General features: G+C 41.5%; 1 protein-coding gene and 1 pseudogene across 5 annotated transcripts in view; one reads left to right on the top strand and one right to left on the bottom strand.

The window, feature by feature from the left end:
* The window catches only part of FGD4 (FYVE, RhoGEF and PH domain containing 4), a 242,713-nt gene that overhangs the window by 164,149 nt on the left and 60,310 nt on the right, over positions 1 to 18,254 (bottom strand). The window lies entirely within an intron of this gene.
* On the top strand, positions 591 to 680 carry LOC129011031 (U6 spliceosomal RNA; annotated as a pseudogene).

Raw genomic sequence — 18,254 nt, 5'->3', positions numbered from 1 at the left:
AATTTGATATTTTTTTTCTAAACAGAACTCCAAATTAGATACGGAGAAATTTACTAGCCTAAGTGGGTAACAAATTCAGGAAGCCATTTACTATCCTGTCTGAGCAAACCTAATAGATGACTCGAGTGAATGAGCAAAGGCAGAGGCAACCTCTGCTGCCATCTGTTTTGTTGTCTCCTACCAATCTACAAACAGCTGCACCACAAAAGTTCCAAGTGATAGAAAGCCCTGGGCTTCTGTCATCCCATTATTCCCTCTTTGGTTTACCACAATCATTTCTACAATGCATCCAGATTATGCCTTTCATTGATCACAACTCTTAAAGAGCATCTGGTTGCTATTTTGAGGAGGGGAGTATGTGGAAGGGGACTCTTTCTTTACACTTAGTAGTGTATAAGACAAGCTTTATTTTAAGAAAATACACCGTTCACTGGTAAGATCAAGTAAGATGTATAAATGCATTCACACTTTCCTGTCACACACAAACTTTGACACAACCAATGGTGCTGGAGAGTGTTACTCTGTTGGCAAGGAACTTAAAATGACTTCTGTCCATCTGTGAAATATACCATTTAAAATTTCTTCCAATGGTGCTTACTTTGGCAGCACATATATGAAAATTGGAATGACACAGAGAATACAAGGATGACATGCAAATTCGTGAAGTGTTCCATATTAAAATAAAATTTCAACAAACATATCAAGAGAGGCTCTTTATATGGAAAGGTTTTCTTGCTACCTCCTTCTAGATCTTCAAGGTTTTTTTTTTTTTTGAGACAGAATCTCACTCTAGTCACCTAGGCTGGAGTGCAGTGCATGATCTCAGCTCATTACAACTTCTGCCTTCTGGGTTCAAGCGATTCTCCTGTCTCAGCCTCCTGAGTAGCTGGGATTACAGGCACCCGCCACCATGCCCAGCTAATGTTTGTACTTTTAGTAGAGAAAGTGTTTCGCCATGTTGGCCAGGATGGTCCTGAACTTCTGACCTCAGGTGATCCGCCTGCCTTGGCCTCTCAAAGTGCTGGAATTACAGGCATGAGCCACGCGCCTGGCCAGATCTTCGTTTTTCAAGTAGTAAACAATTACTTTTCACCAACTCATAACCTTAAGCCAAGAGTGTCTTTTCAGTACTGTTAAAGAAAAACAACTGACAGATTACAGTGGATTAATGACAGCCACAACTTCTGCCACTACCCCCACTAAGAGATGGGGTCTATTTCTCCACCTCCTTGAATCTGAACTAGGTATATGATTGCTTTGTCCAGCAGAAAAGACCAGAAATTCCACTGCATGCCAAATGTGAGCTTAATCTTTAAGAGGCCAGGCACCTTCTTTTATGTTTTTTTAATTAGAAACAGGTTCTCACTGCTACCCAGGCTGGTCTCAAGTGATCCATCCACTTCAGCTTCCTGAGTAGCTGGTATTACAGGCACATAACCCTGCACCTAGCTAGAGGCATGGCAACTTCTGCTTCCTGCTTTTTGGAGTCTAGCTGCCACTTTGTGAGAAGGTCGAAGCAGCAACATGCATCAGAAAGGGCTGCGTGGAGGAGAATTAAGGCCCCAGTTGACAATTCCAACTAAAATCTCAGGTGGTAGGACCAACTTGACGGTCATATAATTAAGGTATCTTGGAAATAAATCTAATCGAGCCACCCAAGCTGACAGCACACAGATCAGAGATGCGCCATTCCTACCAAACTCTGGCCAAATTGCAAGACCATGCATGAGAAAATACTTGTTTTTAAGCCATTAAATTTTGAAATTATTAATTATGCACAATAGATAACCAAAACAAAATTTGGTATCAGAAATGAGGCTCTGCTATAACAAAAACTCAAAATATGTACGGTTTGGGTCCAGGTGGTAGACAACAGCTAGAAGACTGTTCGTAAAGATTTGAAAAACAGTATAGAAATGTTACTGGTGGCTGAAGAAATGGAGACCTAAGAAAAAGCAGCAGACCCGTTTCATACAGTAACATGGAGGACAGAAAGGGTACCTAATGAACTCATGGACCCAACTAAGGAGAATTCCAAGAAGAATGTCCAAAGTGCCAACTGGCTTGTTTTTAGCTGCCTACAATAAAATACAGGAGTAGTGAGATGAATTTAAAAAGGAACTGTTTGGTTCCTTTTTAAGCAGAATTCAGAGGAAATATAAAGTTGGACTTCATGGGTTAAAAAATAAAACAATTCCTCTTTTCGGTAGCTAAGCTTAAAACCACTCAAAATAAGAAATGGCCTTAGGGCAAAGATCAAATCCAGTGCTATCAGTAAAGTAGAGCCTCTAGGATGTGGTGGTAAGATCCTTTTTTGAGGCCTCATGAAGATGTTAGGTGGTTGCTCATGGACTTTCTCTTAGACCAGTGGTTCTAAAACTTCATATGCATCAGACTCAGCTGGAGATTTTATTAAAACTGAGATTGCTGGGCTGGATCATCACAGTTTTTCATCTAGCAAGTCTGGGATGGAGACTTCAACTGTAAGCTCCCAGGTGATACAAATGCTGCTGGTACAGACACCCATGCTTTTGGAATCACATAACTAGACCAAAAGGCTTTAAAGAATCTTAAGTTGGTGCTTTGAGTACCAACTAAACCAGACAGTAGAGCTTTTGACAATAAAAGGTTATTTTCACATGACAGTCTGATACAAAGGCGTCCAAGGTAAAGAAAGCCCTATCTTGAAACTATTTGTGGGAGTATTTTTTACCTAATGTTGTGGACCCGTAAGAGATCTATGGTAAAACCCAAAAGGCATTTCAGAGAAATATACCAGTGGAAACACCATCAGCTTGGACTAATAGAGCCAGAGCCAGTTAAAAATGAAAAATACTAGCGCCCTTACTCGGACAGGAAGACGCCAAAAAACACGGGCCATTTCTTGTGGAAAAGAATCAGAAGACAGCCAAGAGCCTAGGGGATGGAGATGAGGGCCAAAGAGAGGCACCCAGGTGGTGAACTAGTTCCTCAACAAGGATATAGATCGAGCTAAATGTCAGAAATGCTATGCACCAGTGACGGCCATGTGCCTCCCAGTCACATCTGCTGCTTTTTTCTGTTTAAATAAGTTTACAATGGCAAGGTTTTTACTATATTCACAGATACATATACCCACCATCAATTTTAGACCTTTGCATCACACCAAAAATAAATTTGTTTTTAATTTGGAGATAGGGTCTGGCTTTGTCACCCGGGCTGGAGTACAGGGGTGCAATCACGGCTCACTGCAGCCTCAACCTCCTGGGCTCAAGCAATCCTCTTGTCTCAGCCTCCGAGTAGCTGGGACTACAGGCACACGACACCACACCTGGCAAATTTTTGTATTTTTTGTAGAAATGGGGTTTCGCAATGTTGTCCAGGCTATTCCCAAACTCCTGGATTCAAGCAATCCACCCACCTTGGCCTCCCAAAGTGCTGGGATTACAGGCATGAGCCACCTCTCCCAGCCCAAAAAGAACCGTATACCTTTTAGCTATCACCTTCCCCCATTCCAGCCCTCCCAGCCTAAGCAACGCTAATCTTTCTGTCTATAGATTTGGCTGTTTGGGACATTTCATATACATGGAAGCGTAAAATATATGGTCTTTTGTGACTGGATTCTTTCACTTAGTACATTTTTAAGATTCATCCATGTTGTAGGTAGGAGTACTTTATTCTTTCGTACAGCCAAAAGAATTCCAGTATACAGGCATATCACTTTTTATTTATCCATTCATCAGCTGGACATTTGAGTTGTTTCCACCTTTTGGCTATTATATTGCAACTATAAACATTCATGTACAAGGTTTTCTGTGGAACTATGGTTTCATTGCTTTTGAGTATATGCCTAGGTACAGAATTGCTGGGTCACATGGCAACTCTATGTTTAACCTTCAAAGAACTACCTGACTGTTTTCCAAAGCAACCGTACCATTTTACATTTCTACCAGCAGTGTGTCAGGGCTCTGATTTCTCCACAGCCCCGAATAACTTTTTTTTTTTTTTTTTTTTTGAGACAGAGTCTCACACTGTCACCCAGGCCGGAATGCAGTGGCGTGCTCTCAGCTCACTGCAACCTCCGCCTCCCGGGTTCACGCCATTCTCCTGCCTCAGCCTCCCGAGTAGCTGGGACTACAGGTGCCCGCCACCACGCCCGGCTAATTTTATGTATTTTTTAGTAGAGACAGGGTTTCACCATGTTAGCCATGATGGTCTCGATCTCCTGACCTCGTGATCCGCCCGCCTCAGCCTCCCAAAGTGCTGGGGTTACAGGGCCCGGCCCACAGCCCCTAATATCTTTTTGAAGAGGAATATCTGATGCAATTTTCCTGTCCCTGCCTTACCATTATATGTTGGGGTGGAAAGTGGGGAAGAACGGAAAATAACGTGTCCTTTTAGTTCATAGGTCTTCAGTTTGAGATGAGCTGCACCCAGGGAGCCTCACCTGCACCTGGACCTGATTTAGAGGATGAGATCCTAGACCTGTGAAGCTGATGTAGTAATGGAGTGAGTGAGACTTGTATGGGCTGCTCTATCGTGCATGTGTGAAGGGCCAGAGAGCACACTCTGGTCAGTGGTTATTTTGGCGATCATCCCCAGTGAACCACATGTCTAGGTGTTTACATCTTTGTTTAGTCACTTCCCACACTGATGTAGGCTGGGCCTATTACTGCCTTGACCATTAACACATGGCAGAAATGATGCTGTGCCGGTTCTAGGCCTAGTCCTTAACTGTGTGGGTAGCATCCACTGCCTCCCTGCTGGAATCCAGATACCACTCCACAAGTGACCCGAGCAGCCACCGGGTCCCAGCTGAGCACCCATCCAAGTCTCAGAGGAACACAGCCATTCCAGCACCTAGCCAACACCACATGAGCCAGAAGAACAGTTTGGTCAGCCCACTGAATCATGAGACATAATAAATCACTAATTGAAGCTACTAAGCTTTAGAGTAGTTTATTACACTGCAATAAATAGCCAAAACAGAGATCCCCTTTGGGTAGGCTTCTAAAGAGATGTAATGTGGAATAAACCTTTTCTTTCTTCTGAAAAATCTAATGCATTATACCTATGATCAATTCAACAACATTTAAACAAAGGAAACATAGCTTCTAAGTCTCAGGAGGCTTTTCTAGAGTACATATTAGTCAGGGTTCTCCAGAGACACATAACCAATAGGATATACATCAGATAGAGAGAGATACGGATGGATGAGAGGGAATTCATTAGAGAAATTGGCTCACGTGATTATGGAGGCTCAGAAGTCCCACAACTGGCCATCTGCAAGCTGGAGGCCCAGGGATGCCAGTGCCTGGCTCAGTTGAAGCCCAAAAGCCTCAGAACCAAGGAAGGCAATATTGTGATTCTCAGTCTGAGGCCAAAGACCTGAGAGCTTGGTGTGGGGGTTGGGGGGAAGGTTGGCAGGCCCCTAATTAGTCCAAAGGCCAAAGAGCCTGGGGTTCTGATGTCCAAGGACAGGAGAAGAATGGAAAGACAGAGAAAGAGAAACATCTAAAATTAATCATCACAGTGTCTAAGCAATTAATAACAAATATTTAAAGTTTCCATTTTCAGCAGAAAACAACAAACAGCTATGGAGGCCATCAGGGAAGAACACCCAGGGATGGGACACGTCAGCATTAGCTGACATCTCTTGATGGCAGACCAGAATACAGCCCAATCTAAGGCAAGGCCCTGTGCATCAAGTAAATTCACAACAGAATCTGGAAGTCAGCAAGGACTACACAGGCACCAAACAATTGGTGGGAAGAGCCAAGGAAACCTTCAAAGCAGGCCGGGCGCAGTGGCTCACGCCTGTAATCCCAGCACTTTGGGAGGCCGAGGAGGCCAGATTACCTGAGGTCAGGAGTTCAAGACCAGCGTGGCCAACATGGTAAAACCCTCTCTCTACCAAAAATACAAAAATTAGCCAGGTGTGGTGGTGTGCACCTGTGCCCCCAGCTACTAGGGAGGCTGAGGCAGAAGAATTGCTTGAACCCAGAAGCAGTGAGCCAAGATCATGCCACTGCACTCCAGCCTAGGCAACAGAGCAAGACTCCATCTCAAAGAAAAAGAAAAAGAAAAAAGAAACCTTCGAAGCAGTCAGAAGGATTAAGAAAGCAGTTCTTCTGAAACCTGTCATGGCAACCAGCGAATACTTTGGCATCAATACTTCCAGCAAAAACTTGTAAGCTCTGCTTTTTTCTACTGAGGCAGCTGCTTCCTTCTGCCTGTTCCTTTGGATTTAGGAGCCCTCACATGTCTGATCCAATCACCCTGTCTTTTGGTCCATCTTAGGGAGGGTCAAGATGGCATATATGGAACTTGGAGCCTTTCTGAAACTCTGGAAGAGGTATAGCAACTCCCTCATAAGGCTGTAGAATTATTCTAATTCACACAGGATAATTCTTAGAAAACTGCCAGACACATAGTAAAATGTGAATACATTATACTGTTAAATTACTACATATTTGTTCAATGACAAGTGTATCTGCTCTAAAAATGGTGACTTTCAGGAAAAAAAAAAAGGTTTTAAATAAAATATTATTACCCACAAGTCTATCAATAGAAAATTGGTTAGGCCAGGCGCAGTGGCTCATGCCTGTAATCCCAGCACTTTGAGAGGCTGAGGCGGGCGGATCATCTGAAGTTGGGAGTTCAAGATCAGCCTGACCAACATGGAGAAACCCCATCTCTACTACAAAATTAGCCGGGCGTGGTGCCGCATGCCTGTAGTCCCAGCTACTCGGGAGGCTGAGGCAGGAGAATTGCTTGAACCTGGGAGGCAGAGGTTGCGGTGAGTCGAGATTATGCCATTGCACTCCAGCCTGGGCAACAAGAGCAAAACTCCGTCTCAAAAAAAAAAAAAAAAAAAAAAAGAAGAAAAAGAAAAAGAAAATTGGTTTAAAACAAACTGTAGACTAGGTATAGAGTGAAATACTATGTTGTCTTTAAAAAGATAGCAAATGGCCGGACGTGGTGGCTCATGACTGTAATCCCAGCACTTTGGGAGGCTGAGGCGGGTAGACTGCCTGAGGTCAGGAGTTTGAGACCAGCCTGGCTAACATGGTGAAACCCCATCTCTACTAAAAATACAAAAAACTTAGCCAGGCACGGTGGCACACACCTGTAGTCCCAGCTACTTGGGAGGCTGAGGCAGGAGAATTCCTTGAACCCAGGAGGCAGAGGTTGCAGTGAGCCGAGATCGCGCTACTGCACTCCAGCCTGGGCGACAGAGCAAGACTCTGTCTCAATAAATAAATAAATAAAAGATAACAAATTAGGGAATTTTAAAAGATTTCTGTGGAAAATTTCTAGTATATATAAATAAAAAAACAAGTTGAATAAACAGTATAATTCCATTTAAAGAATAAGTATATACTGTTTGTATATGTATTTTAAAAATCTGATAGAAACCACCAGAATAGGCCGGGCGCAATGGCTCATGCCTATAATCCCAGCATTTTGGGAGGCTGATGAGGGTGGATCATCTGAGGTCAGGAGTTCGAGACCAGCCTGGCCAACATGGTGAAACCCTGTCTCTACTAAAAATACAAAAATTAGCTAGGTGTGGTGGCAGGCGCCTGTAATCCCAGCTACTCGGGAGGCTGAGTCAGGAAATTCACTTGAACTCAGAGGTGCAGGTTGCAGTGAGCTGAGATCATGCCATTGCACTCCAGCCTGGGTGACAGAGTGAGACTCCGTCTCAAAAAAACAAAAAAAAAAGAAACCACCAGAATAAATAAATGCTATAACTTGGGTGAGAATTTCACTTTCTACAAAATACATGGTTACAATATCTTTTTCTCCTTTGACAGAGTCTCATTCCGTTGCTCAGGTTGCAGTGCAGTTGGGCGATCATAGCTCACTGCAGCCTCAACCTCCTGGACTCAAGCCATCTGCCTGCCTCAGCCCCCAAAGTGCTGGGTTTACAGGCATGAGCCACTGCGCCCAGCCCTATAATATCTTTTTAACAGTAAGCACACGACTTTTATAATCGGAAAAATATTAACGTAAAGGCACATGGATCCTTCTTAGAACACACCATACTTTTACCTGAATTTGTTCGCAATGTTTTCAATATTCATGCTTCTCTAGCACTCGAGAGCTCAAGTCTGTTTTTAGAACAACATCATAAGCTGCTACGTGAGCTGTTTCCTGTGTCGGTCAGCTATTTTTAATTAATGAACATTTGCTGTAAGAGATCACTGAGAAAGAAAAACACCAACTCTTTTGCAAGTTACACTACAGAAAGGTTTCCTCTCTAGAATTAAAAAAAAAAAAAAATCTAAGCTATAAAAAAAGTACCCTACTTCATTTCTATTTTGAGACAGGGTCTCACTCTGCCACCCAGGTGGAGTGCAATGGCACGATCATAGCTCACTGCAGCTTCCAACTCCTGGGCTCAAGCAAGTAGCCTCAGGAGTATCTAAGACTACAGGCGCATGCCACCATGCCCAGCTAATTACGTTTGTTTAGAGATGCTGGTCCCAAAGGCTGGGCTCAGACAAGCCTCCCACCTTGGCCTCCCAAAGTGCTGAGATTACAGGCATGAACCACCGTTCCCAGCCAGCCAGTATTCTACTTAAAAAGGTGTTAGATGGTATTTTGTATTAAGTACTTATTTCCACTCTAATATTAAGATAAATTAATCTGTCAAAAGTTCCTCAAGGGACAGATCTAAATTCTATTACTTTTTCTTAAAAAAAAAAAAATACAGCATTCATCATATAGTAGACAATGATTGAGGATAAAATTAGAGGTAAGCAGTGGCTGGGCACAGTGAGGCACACCTGTAGTTCCCAGCTACTTGGAATGCTGAGGTGGGAGGACTGCTTGAGTCCAAGAGTTTGAGGTTGCAGTGAGCCAAGAGGGTGCTACTGCACTCCAGCCTGGGTGACGGGGCAACACCCCAACTTAGAAAAAAAAAATTATAATTAAATAAAAATTAAAAAAAAATTTTTTTTTGAGATGGAGTCTCGCTCTGTTGCCCAGCCTGGAGTGCAATGGCGCGATCTCGGCTCACTGCAACCTCCACCTCCCGGGTTCAAGCAATTCTCCTGCCTCAGCCTCCCGAGTAGCTGGGATTACAGGCATCCACCACAACTCTCGGCTTATTTTTGTATTTTTAGTAGAGATAGGGTTTCACCATGTTGGCCAGGCTGGTCTCAAACTCCTGATCTCAGGTGATCTGCCTGTCTTGGCCTCCCAAAGTGCTGGGATTACAGGCGTGAGCCACCAAGCCCGGCCAAAAGTTAAAATTAAAGAAGACCAGTGGAAGAGAAAAAAGAAAACAATTACAAAAATAGAACAAGATTGGTTTTAAACCAAATATTTATATTAAGCACCTAGGTACAAAACACTGTCCTACACTGACTAGAAGACTTAAAATTGTGGTTGCTGTTTCTGTAAGAGCAGTAATATAACTATGCCCTCCACTTTATTAGCTCCTTTCAAGGTTTATATGAGACAATATGGTTAAATAGTAGCTGCTATATAGACTTTAATTACGTTTTATTTATTTATTCTTCAACCAACAAGTTATATACCACCACAAGGAATTCTTCTGAAGAGTTAGCAGCATCCAAAAGAGGTAAGACTTGTCCAATGGTTGGGTGGAAGAGCCAGGGTTCCTAAGGTCCCACAAACCACTCTCCCTTAGAATGAAGACAGAAGTTTCCTGTAGATCTAATAAGGCCCCTATTGCACCACGTATAGTAACATACATTCCAGGCTCAAAATGAAAAAAGGGTTTATTTTTCTTTTACCAAACTGTAATCCTCATGACAGGTGACAATCCACATAATTATAATAAACTCTACCCACATCCTCTTAACTCACCACTCTCCTAAATTCTTTGCATTTGTAACTGTTTCACAATAGGATGCTTTCTTGCCTATTTTTATTTGGTTCAAATAGGTTTTAGGTTTTCTACCTAATAAAATATATTTCTACCTAATAAAATATATGTGCAATAAAAATGTAGCTAAAAATGCTGGGCTTGGAGAGAAGCTCTGGGAGTAGGGTGGTGAGGGCTGATGCCCTCTAAAAAGGCCTTGCCTGTACCACATTCCATAGGGGCTGTAATTGCTAATTTTTTTTTTTTTTTTTTTTTTTTTGAGACAGACTCTCTCTCTGTTGCCCAGGCTGGAGTGCAGTGACGCCATCTTAGCTCACTGCAACCTCCCACTCCCAGCTTCAAGCGATTTTCCTGTTTCAGCCTCCCGAGTATCTGGGATTACAAGCATGCGCCACCACGTCCGGCTGATTTTTGTATTTTTATAGTAGAGACAGGGTTACGCCATATTGGCCAGGCTGGTTTCGAACTCCTGGCCTCAAGCAATCCACCCACCTCAGCCTCCCAAAGTGCTAGAATTTCAGCTATGAGCCACCGCGCCCGGCCATGATTGGTAATTTTATACATCAAGTTGGAAGGTATTTTGGATAACATTAAATCAGTGAGCTTTGAGCAAAGCAGACTGCCCTCCATAACGTGAGTGGCCCTCATCCAATCAGTTAAAGGCCTGAACAGAACACAGACCAGCCTCCCAAGCAAGAGCAAATTCCCCAGCAAATGGCCTTTGGACTTGTTTTGTACCACTGGCTCTCCTGGGTCTTGAGCCTGCCAACCCCACTGCAGATTTGGACTTGTCATCCTCCATAATCTCATGAGTTAATTCCTTACAATACAATTTTTTATATGTATATGTACAGGCACACTCAGAGATATTGCAGGTTCAGTTCCAGACCACCAAAACAAAGTGAATATCTCAAAGCTAGTCGCAAACTTTTTTCATTTCCTAGTACATATAAAAGTTAAAGTTATGTTTACAATATACTGTAGTTTGGCAAATGTGCAATACCATTATGTTTTAAAAAACAATGGACATCCTTAATTAAAATATACTTTAGGCTGGATATAGCAGCTTACGCCTATAATCCCAACACTTTGGGAGGCCGAGGTGGGAGGACTGCTTGAGGCCAGGAGTTCAACACCAGCCTGAGCAACATAGCAAGATACCATCACTACAAAAATTTAAAAAGTAGCCAGGCATGGTGGCGTATGACTGTGGCCCCAGCTACTTGAGAGGCTGAGGCAGAAGGATCACTTGAGACCAGGAAGCTAACGTTGCAGTGACTGGTGACTGCACTGCTGCATTACAGTTTGGGTGACAGAGCAAGATCCTGTCTCAAAAAACAAATTAAACACACAAATACACACACACACACTTTGTTGCTAAAAAATACAATGATCATTTAAGTCTTCAGTAAGTAATAATCTTTCTGCTAGTGGAGGGTCTTTCTTTGATTTCTTTTTTTTTTTTTTTAGACGGAGTCTTGCTCTGTTGCCAGGCTGGAGCGCAGTGGCGCGATCTCAGCTCACTGCAACCTCTGCCTCCTGGGTTCAAGCAATTCTCCTGCCTCAGCCTCCCGAGTAGCTGGGACTACAGGTGTGCGCCACCACGCCCAGCTAATTTTTGATTTTCAGTAGAGATGGGGTTTTACCATGTTGGCCGGGATGGTCTCCATCTCCTGACCTCGTGATCCGCCTGCCTCAGCCTCCCAAAGTGCTGGGATTACAGGTGTGAGCCACCGCACCCAGCCTCTTTCTTTGATGTTAATGGCTGCTGACTGATGAGGGTGGTGGCTGTTAAAGGTGAGGGATGGGGGGGCTATGGCAATTTCTTAAGGAAGAAAACAGTATATTATATATATAAAAAACATACAAAATATGTGTTAATCGACTGTTTATGTTATCAGTAAGGCTTCTGGTCAACAGTAGGCTATTAGTAAATTAAATTTTCGGGGAGTCAAAAGTTACATGTGAATTTTCAGCTCAACAGGGGTCACTGCTCCAACCCCCAAGCTGTTCAAAAGTCAGCTGCATTTTTTAACACTTTCTATTGTTTTTACTCCTCCTGTTCCTCTAATTTCCATAATGTATCCTAGCCTATAGCCACTACTCTTCTCTGGCTTTAATCCCTAGTACATCACAATTTAATCACAAACTGGAGTTGTAGGTAGAACAGCACAGTTTAGGATGACGAAACAAAAAAAGAGATTAAGTGACTTATACAAGCTCGAACTTTAATGATAAGATTATGATTAGGACCCATTTTCTAGTAACTCTTAGTTTAATGTCTATTATAAGGGACCAGCATAACATAGTTATTAAAAGCACAGGATGTAAGTCACATTACACTTGCTCTATCATTTATGAAACTATGACCCTTAATATTAACTTGTATTCTTTGTGCTTTGGTTTCTTCATCTATAAAAATTGGAGTAATTAATAGCATCTATCTTCAGACAAGATTTTCTGAGATAAAATGCATAAAACACCTTGAATACTACCTGGTACATAGAAGCTGTCAATAAATTTTATCCATTCTTATTCTTCTATTATTATTCAATCAGCCTTTCAATGAGCATATAATATAAATACCCTATGTGCATTTGTCCTTTTTCTTTAATCCCTTGTGGAATCAAACTTCAGGTGGTTGGGGCCAAAAACACTTATAAAACATGACTAGGCTGGGTGCAGTGGCTCACGTCTGTAATCCCAGCACTTTTTGGGAGGCCGAGGTGGGCGGATTGCCAGAGCTCAGGAGTTCGAGACCAGCCTGGGCAACACGGTGAAACCCTGTCTCTACTAAAACAGAAAAAATTAGCCGGGCGAAGTGGTGCATGCCTGTAGTCCCAGCTACTTGGGAGGCTGAGGCAGGAGAATTGCTTGACCCAGGAAGAGGGAGGTTGCAGTGAGCCGAGATTGCACAAGTGCACACCAGCCTTGGCGACAGAGTGAGATTCTGTCTCAAACAAACAAACAAACAAACAAAAAAACAAAAACATGACTAATCATGTACACACATAACATGTTTCACTGGAACACATGCAAATAAGTGCTTAGCAAACATTAAAAGAAACTTGGGGCCTAAAGGAAATCGGAATTTTAAAGAATATTTCTACCTACTGAGTTGTCTACTTAGTGGCTACGTGAAATCAGTGTCTTCTAAATTTAGAATTTTACTGAATTCTTTCTTCATGGGATCACTTTATACAACACTGACAAAGTCTTCACAAGGCTACATTCTAAATCCAAGTAGCAAATAAATAGCAAATAAATCTTCCTCTGCCATTTTTTATCTCTTGTCTTTAACCACAACATTTCATTTTCTGCCCACATGGACTAATGCTTCTTCAAAGAAGTGGGCAGTGGTCAGAAAGCCTGAGTTCTCATTTCAATTCTCACACAAAAGTTAAAAGAAACTTGGAGCCTAAGTTTCTTGGGGCAACCTCAGGGTTGCCAACAATGGCACCACCTGCTCACCCTATTTCACAGGCTTTCAGAACAAAAACAGTGAAGACACATCATAAAACAGGGACATTTACCCAGGCTTCCACGTTCATTGCACAGAGTTAAAAAATACATATTTGTGGGGACTGTATCAATGTTTCTCCACATGAAGGCATTTTAGATATCTGAAGCTCAAAGTCAAGAAGAATACGTTATTTACCTTTAAACAATGAAAACTGAATGATACTTTATTGCATTATACTCTAACCTAATCTGTTGCCCCAAAAGTTGGTATTTTAATCCACAACAAAGGTGACTCTTGACATTCTTAATTACATAGTGAAGGGGTTTTTGTTTTAAGATCTTCAATATGAAATCCACATCTGGGTTAAAGTTTTACTCTTTTCTACTAGTCACATGTGACTTAGAACAAGCTATCTCAGCTCTTGAATTTTGTTTGCTTGTTTTTTGGTAATGGTTATTGTTTTGAATAAAGAAGAAAATTCCATCTTGTCTCAGAGCTACCTATGAGGAGGCAAGTGAGATCATACACACCAAGTTATAAACAAGAAGGCACCTGTTCAACACTGGTTGCCCAGTTCAGTCAGCATCTGAGGCAGCAGTTTTCATTCAAGAGCTCCCACTTGAATTTCTAAAGTTGTATCAAGTGTATTCTCCAAGTGATGCGAGTTAACACAAGCCCACTGATCTAAAAATTGCAAGAAATTAGCTTAAAATCCCCCCACAAAAGAAATACAGGGTGAGTAGAAGTTTTAGCAAGAATATTTGCCATGATGTACAGTACTTACATTGCATTTTCTTGTTGTTCTCACTGCTTTTATATTACAGCAATGGCACAAGTAAATGTGGGGTGAGCTGATGAAAATTTCACTGCCCTGAAAGCACTATTTTAAGCATCAAGGTCTAATTATCCAACCTTACATATTTCAAGAGGTATATAACCTTCTCACTTTGAATCTGGCCCTTGGATATTGCCAGCCTGGAAGGTCTTCACTTAAGACAGAAAAAAAACCTAAAAAGAAAATGTCTTCTTATCTTTTTCTCTAAGGCGTGAGGTTTTACAAACTGTGGTCTCATCTCATTAGTGGTTCTGATAAAAAAAAAAAAAAATCAGAATGTATAAGCACATGAAAAATTTTATTTCAAACACACATACAAGCACACTCACACACATACACACAGTGTTACACTGGGCTGTGGTTAAAAAATTTGAAAGTCGGCTGGGCGCGGTGGCTCACGCCTATAATCCCAGCACTTTGGGAGGCTGAGGTGGGCAGATTGCCTGAGGTCAGGAGTTTGAGGCCAGTCTGGCCAACATGATGAAATCCTGTCTATACTAAAAATACAAAAAAAATTAGCCAGGCCTGGTGGGATGCACCTGTAATCCCAGCTACTTGGGAGGCTAAGGAAGGGGAATTACTTGAACCAGGGAAGTGGAGGTTGTAGTGAGCCGAGGTCACGCCACTGCACTCCAGCCTGGGCGACAGAGCAAGACTCCTTCTCAAAAAAAAAAAAAAAAAAAAAATTGAAAGTCACTGTTCTAAAGTACCTACTATGTGAGCAACGGTGCCAGATCCATAAATATTTTTTTTCCTTTTTTATTATTATTATTATTATTATACTTTAAGTTTTAGGGTACATGTGCACAATATGCAAGTTAGTTACATATGTATACATGTGCCATGCTGGTGTGCTGCACCCATTAACTCGCCATTTAGCATTAGGCATATCTCCTAATGCTATCCCTCCCTCCTCCCCCCACCCCACAACAGTCCCCAGAGTGTGATGTTCCCCTTCCTGTGTCCATGTGTTCTCATTGTTCAATTCCCATCTATGAGTGAGAACATGCAGTGTTTGGTTTTTTGTCCTTGTGACAGTTTACTGAGAATGATGATTTCCAATTTCATCCATGTCCCTACAAAGGACATGAACTCATCATTTTTTATGGCTGCATAGTATTCCATGGTGTATATATGCCACATTTTCTTAATCCAGTCTATCATTGTTGGACATTTGGGTTGGCTCCAAGTCTTTGCTATTGTGAATAGTGCCGCAATAAACATACGTGTGCATGTGTCTTTATAGCAGCATGATTTATAGTCCTTTGGGTATATACTCAGTAATGGGATGGCTGGGTCAAATGGTATTTCTAGCTCTAGATCCCTGAGGAATCGCCACACTGACTTCCACAATGGTTGAATTAGTTTACAGTCCCACCAACAGTGTAAAAGTGTTCCTATTTCTCCACATCCTCTCCAGCACCTGTTGTTTCCTGACTTTTTAATGATTGCCATTCTAACTGGTGTGAGATGGTATCTCATTGTGGTTTTGATTTGCATTTCGCTGATGGCCAGTGATGGTGAGCATTTTTTCATGTGTCTTTTGGCTGCATAAATGTCTTCTTTTGAGAAGTGTCTGTTCATATCCTTCGCCCACTTTTTGATGGGGTTGTTTTTTTTCTTGTAAATTTGTTGGAGTTCATTGTAGATTCTGGATATTAGCCCTTTGTCAGATGAGTAGGTTGCGAAAATTTTCTCCCATTTTGTAGGTTGCCTGTTCACTCTGATGGTAGTTTCTTTTGCTGTGCAGAAGCTCTTTAGTTTAATTAGATCCCATTTGTCAATTTTGGCTTTTGTTGCCATTGCTTTTGGTGTTTTACACATGAAGTCCTTGCCCATGCCTATGTCCTGAATGGTAATGCCTAGGTTTTCTTCTAGGGTTTTTACGGTTTTAGGTCTAACGTTTAAGTCTTTAATCCATCTTGAATTAATTTTTGTATAAGGTGTAAGGAAGGGATCCAGTTTCAGCTTTCTACATATGGCTAGCCAGTTTTCCCAGCACCATTTATTAAATGGGGAATCCTTTCCCCATTGCTTGTTTTTCTCAGGTTTGTCAAAGATCAGATAGTTGTAGATATGTGGCGTTATTTCTGAGGGCTCTGTTCTGTTCCATTGATCTATATCTCTGTTTTGGTACCAGTACCATGCTGTTTTGGTTACTGTAGCCTTGTAGTATAGTTTGAAGTCAGGTAGTGTGATGCCTCCAGCTTTGTTCTTTTGGCTTAGGATTGACCTGGCGATGTGGGCTCTTTTTTGGTTCCATATGAACTTTAAAGTAGTTTAGAATCAGAAATCTTGCTTGGAATCCCTACTTTGTCAGTTACTAGTGGTACAACCTTGGAGAGCCTGTTACTTAAATTCTCTGAAGGCCAGTTTCCTCCAACCTAAACTGGGGATAACATTCCATAATGTGTACTAAACAGCCGAACCCTGCACCTGGCTAGTGTTGGTTGCATTCCCTCTATTGTCACTCTGTTTCTTTCTTGCAGCAATCAGGGGCAAGAGAGCAGTTAAGTAGGCTCCCAAGCATTTTTGCACATATAAATTGCCTCCAGTCTTTTGTCTATTTATAGAAATATTTGGAATTCTATTTGGACAAAATTTAAGTTTAGTTTTAAATAAAAGTATACAGTGGCTTCCTCACCGATAAAGAAAGAAATAGATAAAAACAAGTGTATGGTCTAAATGGCAATGATGTAAAAGATGAGTGAACCCTGGAGAGAATATATGAATGAATGATAATAGAAGCTAATTGCCTTGAACCAGAAAAGGGAGCTAGTCAAACATAGGAGATAAAGGAATAATAGCAATTAAGTATTCAGCACTTACCTCTGCAGTGGACATTGGGTTACAAGTTTTGCATGCATCATTGTATCTGACACCCACCAAAAAAAAAAGGCAAACCACAGAACAAGCTGTGATGGCACTTAAGGCTGCCACATCAAGAATGGAAAAGTAATCTTCCTACCAACTTTCCAATTACAGATATACAGTGTTTACTTGCTATAAACCACCTGATATTATGCAGAAACCAAACTAAATCCATAACTTAAAAGGTCACGGTTAAAACTGTTACAAAAGCCAGGCGCGGTGGCTCATGCCTGTAATCCCGGCACTTTGGGAGGCTGAGGCGGGTGGATCACGAGGTCAGAAGTTCAAGACCAGCATGGCCAAGATGGTGAAAGCCCGTCTCTACTAAAAATATAAAAATTAGCTTGGCGTGGTGGCAGGCACCTGTAATCCCAGCTACTCAGGAGGCTGAGGCAGGAGAATTGCTTGAACCCAGGAGGCAGAGGTAGCAGTAAGCTGAGATCGCGCCACTGCACTCCAGCCTCGGCGACAGAGCAAGACTCCATCTAAAAAACAAAAACAAACAAACAAACTGATGCAAAGATGAAAAGAAAGGATAATAGTCACAAGGCAAAGGGCATAAACTGTGGGAACAGAGCACAGCAGAGACTTATATTTTAAAAATGTACAACATTCTTGAAATTCTCCCTGGAAGCCTTCTTCTGTTTGCTTTACGGGAGCTTTCAGTGCTCTGTGCAAATACGTGGATTCAAATTCCACTTCTGCTAAATTCACATGAATTAAACTACCTGGCAAAAACATGTCAAAAGAAGTAGAAAAACAGATGAATAAATGGAAATGTTACTACTAATCTCTTCAGGTAAAAGCCTCTTAAGCATTGTGGTATTTTTCTATAACGTGTGAGCTCCTAAGACTGAAGAAATCATTTCAATCAACACTTTTGTTACTAGAGCTTGGTGATATCATGAATCATATAGGACCATGAAAACTCTCATCTGAAAAGGGTAAAAAAGAAAAATCAAAAATTTTGTATTTATACCAGTTTTCATTGCTTAGTTATTATGGTTTTTTGTGCATTATCTTAATTTAAAATACGATATGTTCCCAAAGGAAAAATAATTTGTCATAACTGAATATTCTGTTATAAAACACAAACTTAGAAGAATCAATATTAACTTTCAACATGATAAATAAGTTATGGACCACAGATACAACCAGCACACATCATATATGTATAAGATGTCTCAAGTAGGGTTAGTACAAATACAACCTTATAAAAAATTCAACTAGTAATCTGGAGAATA

The sequence above is a fragment of the Pongo pygmaeus genome, chromosome 10 (assembly GCF_028885625.2).
Source record: "Pongo pygmaeus isolate AG05252 chromosome 10, NHGRI_mPonPyg2-v2.0_pri, whole genome shotgun sequence".
NCBI lineage: Eukaryota > Metazoa > Chordata > Mammalia > Primates > Hominidae > Pongo > Pongo pygmaeus.
This window is presented reverse-complemented; position numbering and strand designations above follow the sequence as displayed.